The following is a 6,192-nucleotide window of genomic DNA, read 5'->3' as shown; positions in this document are numbered from 1 at the left end:
CTGCCCATGGCAGGGAGTGGGACGAGACGATCTTAAAGTCCCTCCCGGTGCCTGATTACCGAGGGTTTTTCCCCGCCCCGGGGGGAGCGGCCGAAGCGAGCGGGGCGGTGTCTGTGGAATCACCCCGGCAGCATGGAGATGCCAGCGCCTTTTCTGCCCCTGCCGCCGTGTGGAGATGAAGCGGTTCTGGGGGGCTGGGCTTCTTCAGCTCGCCGCCATGAGGGCCAGGAGCGGCTCTGGCGGGCCGGGCTCCCTCTCCATGAGGGCAGGGAGGGGCTCTGGCGGGCTGGGCTCGTTCAGCTCGCCGCCGTGAGGGCAAGGGGCAGCTCTGGCGGGCCAGGCTCGTTCAGCTCGCTGCCGTGAGGGCAGGGAGGGGCTCTGGCGGGCCAGGCTCGTTCAGCTCGCCGCCATGAGGGCAAGGAGCAGCTCTGGCGGGCTGGGCTCCTTCAGCTCGCCGCCGTGAGGGCAAGGGGCAGCTCTGGCGGGCCGAGCTCCCTCGCCATGAGGGGCCACCACCGCCATGAGGTGAGGGGGGGGGGGGGCGGGTACAGGGCACGGGTGGCGGCGGCAGCGGGGCTGGAGACCGGGGCTCCGGGGCAGGAAAGCGCCACCTGAAATACTCACTGTCTCCTATTTATCTGTTCGGCCGGGGGACTGGGGATGTTGCTCGGCTGTGCGGTTCAGCATTAATTCCTCAGCCTTTCGCTCGGTGTGCTGGCTTTTGTCCTCTGCCACAAGCCAGGCCGCTGCTGTTGAGCTTTGTGAATACAGATTGAACTAATGGCTTATTTGTGATGTTTCTGCTGTCCTCTCTTTAGGCCTTCAGCCGATGACCGATGGCGGTGACCCGCCCGAAGGAGCAGCTCTGAGGTGCCCCGGCCCCGTGGCATGTGGAACCCCGAGCTGAGCTGTGCTGAGCTGTGCTGGGACAGCCGGGGAGGCGCTCCGGGAGGGCTCTGGAGCCTGCAAGAGCAGATGTGAAGGGATAACCTGCCCGTGGGACACAGCAAGAGCTCTGGAGCCACATGGGTGAGGTGTGACCGTGAGCCAGCCTGGGAAAATGGGCAAAAATATTTTGCTGTCTAAAAGGCCTCTGCTGGCTCCTGTGCTAGCCTCAGGTCCTCAGGGTGGAAATAACGTGGTTTATCCAGAAATAAGTTTAGCTTATCTATTCCTCTTGCTGGATGAAGCCTTGATGAGAGTAGGCATCATCAGAAAAGTGCCTCCACGTTTTTTCTGCACTGTAAACCCCCCAGTTCTGGGGTTTTTGTCTCCCAGCAGTAGTCAGCTGCCCGTGGCTGCTCAGTGCCTGTGCCAGTGTTATGCTGCTGGGAGAGAAAGGTGCTGCTAAGCTTTCCTGGCACCAGCGAGGCCGTCTTGGTGCTCAGTGGTGCCAGGTTTTGGCAGCACTCTGCATGGCTGAGAGTGGAGTAACTCCTGCCCGTGGAGACAGGTGACTAGACTGTGAGTGTTCATGCAGCAACAGGCAGCTTTATTGAGATCTAACTTCCTTATATAGATAAGAAGGCCCATGAAGGTAATCCTCATTGGCTGAGCCAGTTACTACTCAGCTAACCAGCCAATAGCAGCCTGAGTCTCCAATGGCCTGGGCCTGCTCTTACTGGTCGAATTACATAAGCAAGGTAATTATATAATAAATCACTTATGAAGTTGGAATTATTTATACTGTGTGGCCTACAGGCCAGATGTAGAGCATCACAGAGGAATAGCTCATAAATATGGAACTTGTGTGTGTCATAAAACCTCTGTTCGCATGATGGAGGAAGGCTCCTCCAAGTGATCAGTGCTGCAATAAAAATGAATGCTTTTTGATACTCAAACTGTGTTAGAAAGTTTCTTTTTGGGTGATTTCAGTGTCAGTTCCACAAGGCCCTGTAGTTTCACAGTGGCCCCTTGGTTCTAAAGTGTCACGATGGCCTCAGTAGCACAAGGCCCCACAATGTCCAAAGAGTCCCCTTAATTCCATGGGGCCCTGAAGTCCTACAATGGCCCCTCGGCTCCATGAGGCCCTGCAGTGTCACCCTAGGCAGGAGGCCAGGAGGAACTCGTTCCCCAAATGCTGCAGCTCCCTGGGCCAGCTGGCACCAACACCTTCTCCCAGGCCAGCACTGCTGGGTACAGCCAGGGCCGAGCCACACTGCAGCTCCCTGCAAACCACAGTGGGGGCTGCGAGGCCAAAACCTGAGTCACAGACAGTTTGTCACTCTTCCTGTCTGTATCTGACCAAGAAATGTCCCATTGTGGGGTCCCCTTTCCTGCAGTCACTGCAGCACTGGGACCATCCCTGGAGCTCTGAGCAAGAGAAATGGCCAGCGTTGCACCTCTGCACTGACTGAGGGATGGTGGGAAATGCTCTCTGGGGTGGCTGGAACCATGGAAAAAGGACAGTTGGGAGCACAGAGGAAAACCCAGCTGGGCTGCTGGACTGGGGCAAGACATCTCTGTCTGGGGGAGAAGTTGGCTGTGAAACTCCCTCCTGTGGATGCTCACGTGCCCAAGAGTTGGGCACTGAAGAGCATCACAACAACAGACAGGAGGATGGGGCGGCCAGGATTAAAGCGCCTCAGGGGGGTCTGGATTGGCCACACAAGGGTGAACCCTGGACACCATCTCCAGGTTATCCCTGACTGTGAAATATGGGCTGAGATCAATCAGGGCCAGGCCAGGCAAAGCCCCTGTGGTGTGGGGGGGCAATGGTGGGAATATAAATCTGGGGCGACATGTGGTCTTGGTAGTAGGTGTAGTAAATTGGGAGCACCATTCCTAAACCACAACAGCCCTGTCAGAACCAGGCCTGTCCCTGCACTGCCCCCGCTCTGCTGCCCCACAGCTGCTGGATCAGGAAGGGCAGAGCCATGGGGGAGGAAAATGCACAGGGACTCCTCCTGGGAGCGACCTTCCATCCTGATACTCAGACCCCAAGGCAGAAACCCCCATCGTCAGCTGGGAGGTCACCGTCAGAGTCTCTGCCATTGTCCCACTTGGTGAATCTTTCACACTGAGATTTTGGTCCTTCCTTTCAGTTTCTTTACTTTTGGGGCTTTTAATGATTCCTCCATAAACATGGCAATTCATGTCCCTAATATGGCAATTCTTTCCTTTTTATGAAAGTGTTGGCAATTAGGCCACATTAAAATGCTGGCAGGGTGTGCATAGGTATTTGCAGCCCTGTGGAGAAGCAGTTGGGATATAAGAACCAAAGAAGTGTAAAATGGTTTGAGTTGGAAGAGACCGAAAAGAGTCTTTGGTAAAACTCCCATTACCCAGGAACACCTTCACTCGTTCAGGTTGTACAAAGCCCCTGACCTTAAACACATCCAGTGATGGGGTTTCAATTCTGAGGGCAGCCTATGCCAGTGTCCTGCCACCATCATCAAAAAATATTTCATCCTTACAGAAAATCTAAATCTGCCCTCAGTCACTTAAAAGATACAGTGTATTATTCTGTATTATATTCTCCAATACAATCTTGGGCAAAAATGTACTCAGCCATTCCTGGACTTAAATCACATCTCCAGGGCTGAGCACCTTTGAGAAGGCCCAGAGATCTCCCAGGATGGGATTTGGAGGCCCCAAGAACATGATCACTGTATGGGAACTGGAAGTCCTGGGTTCAGTGGAGACTGAGGGCAGAACAAGAACAGCCTGTGAGGATGACAAAGGTGGATTCAAATATATTGGACCTCTTCTTCATAGTGGAAATGAACCCGAGATAGAAATAATGTCACCAAGCGCAGCTGTGAAGACTCAGAATGGAAACAAGAAGAGATTAATTTCCCTCCCAGGGCAGGGCTGTGGCACAGCACATCTCAAGCAGTCTGGGTCAGCCCCAGGCTCTGTGTGGGCAGGCAGAGGCAGGCAGGAGGCAGAGCTGTCAGCAAAGGAAGGGCCCAGCCAGGTGGGGCAGCCGGGGGATGCCGACAGCCTGCAGGGACAGAGGCGCAGGGCAGGGACACCGTGGGACAGCCTGGGCTGCACAGGGCACAGGGATGGGCAGCAGCTGCAAGAGAGCCCTGACAGAGCCAACTTGGGCAGCACTTTGGCCATGGCTGCTGGGCCTGGGCCTGAGGCAGGAGCAGGAGACAAGTGACCCTTGCAGACCTGGGGCCTCATTGCCTCCTTGTCCCGGCTCAGCAGCCTGGCAGGGGCCGCCCCATGCTCCTGTCCCTGACATTGCACATCCCCACATGCCAGTGCCCATCCCGGGAAGAGCCCTGAGCAAGGAGGGAGGGATAGGATCTGCCTGGCCAGGGGCTGAGGCTCAGGCCTGGGCTCTTTGCATTCCTCAAACACATCCAGGTTTGCTCAGCACCAGAGACACATTTGCCTTGTTGGTCCCCAGCTGTCATCACTGCCTCCAGTGTTCTGCTCTAACTGGAACCAGGGGAAAATTTCTCATTTGTGTCTCTCAGAGGTACCCATTAAAACTTGGAAAACTTTGGAGTTTCTATTTAATTTTGAGTTGTTGAGAAGTTTTTTGAACACTCTCTCAGGGACTCAGTTTGATGTAAATAACACCAAATCCCCAAGAGTCTGATTTCAGTCCTTGTGCTGTGTCTGTACTGCTGAGCTTTAAAGGAACAGCTCTTCCCAGGACCAGCTCCTCTCCCAGCCCAGCAGGGCTGAGGGCTCTGCCTGCAGACACTGAGGGGACAGGAGCCAGGCAGAGACAGGCTGAAGGCAATCAGGATTGGGAAGACATTGAGCTGAGACTTCACTTGGGGAAAGATCTTCACAGCCCTGTGCACGGTGAGTGTGTGGATGCAGGGCAATGTCCCCCGTGCTCCTGGAGGGATGTCCTGAAGCCAGCGCACCCCACAGCCTGGAGGATGTGTCAGGAGGACTCTCCCAGTTTCTCTCTGGCACAGGAGGAGGAGGGGGAGGAGGAGGAGGATGTGATGCAGAATGGGGCTGCCCTGGGCACCATCACAGGGACAGGGCAGGATGGCTCCTGCTGCCAGGGACGGCTGCACGGGGTTAAGCTGGGGCTGCAGCCAGGGCTGGCCAGGGCTGTCCTGCAGAGCAGCTCCTGCAGCCCTCAGGGCTCTTGGCCAGCCCAGGGCATGTGCCACCTGCCAGGAGCAGCTCTCAGCCTGCCTGGCAGCTCCCCATGAACGCTGCAGGGGAGAAGCTGGAGGTGGAAGGAGCCAGCCCCATCAGGTCAGATTCCTCCTGCTCTGGAGATGGTGCTGCATGGCCAGGGCTGCTCTCAGCTTTCTCCTAAAGAGAAGGGAAAGGGGCTGTCAGCTTTGGCTGTGTCACTGAGACTCCTGTACTGTAACCCTGGGCATCAGCAGATGGGCCTCAGATCTCCCTCAGAAAGCGCCTCCTCACTCTCCTCTCCCTAAGACAGCAGCAGCAGCACCTTGGCTTGCAGCATCTCTGTTTGTCTGCCCTACCCTTAAGGCCCCGCTGCCAGGGAGATGCCCCTGGGCAGTGCCCTGTGCTGGGAGGGGTCTGCAGGGCAGAGCTGAGCCCCCAGGGCTGGGCTGGGCTCTGGCAGCACTGGCAGGCACAAGGCTTGGATAGAGAGAAACAGCTCCCAGTAGGCACAACTCCAGGCAGCAGAGAGCCAGACCAGCCCTTGGTATCCCATCCTGTTAAGCTGCATAGGGAAAGAGAGAAGGGTTTGGATAAAGTTATTTTTAAACTGGAGAATTCCAAGAGTCCACTGTATTTTTCAAGAAAGATTTAAGTGTGATCATGCTGAAATAGAGACAGGTTAAATGAACAAAGGGCACCTGTGTGGGACCAGCAGGTCTGACTGCACTAGGGCACAGCGAGCCTGTTTTCCCTCTGTGCTCCCCAGTGTTCAGCCTGAGAGCAATGCTGAAGATAAAGCAGTAACTCAGAAGGAGCAGAAATCCAGAATCAAAAATAAAGAAATTAAAGAAAATTTCCTTCAAAACAAGATAAATATTTTGAGGGGATTCCTAATGAAAGAGCATAGGATGGACTCAAGGAAATCTGTCCAAGCTTGTCAAAGTCTTCTTTCAACAGTTCACTATGCCCAGAGTGAAGGAATGTCCAACAGCAGCTCCATCAGGCACTTCCTCTTGCTGGCATTGGCAGACACGCGGCAGCTGCAGCTCCTGCACTTCTGCCTCTTGCTGGGCATCTCCCTGGCTGCCCTCCTGGGCAACGGCCTCATCATCAGCGCCGTAGCCTGCG

General features: G+C 55.4%; 1 pseudogene; it reads left to right on the top strand.

The window, feature by feature from the left end:
• Positions 1-1,273: 1,273 nt before the first annotated feature.
• LOC134413974 (small nucleolar RNA SNORA74) lies at positions 1,274-1,454 on the top strand (annotated as a pseudogene).
• Positions 1,455-6,192: the final 4,738 nt, after the last annotated feature.

The sequence above is a fragment of the Melospiza melodia genome, unplaced genomic scaffold (assembly GCF_035770615.1).
Source record: "Melospiza melodia melodia isolate bMelMel2 unplaced genomic scaffold, bMelMel2.pri scaffold_62, whole genome shotgun sequence".
In the NCBI taxonomy this organism is placed as follows: Eukaryota; Metazoa; Chordata; class Aves; order Passeriformes; family Passerellidae; genus Melospiza; species Melospiza melodia.
Note: the sequence above shows the minus strand (reverse complement) of the source record. Positions and strands in the feature narration are given on the sequence as shown.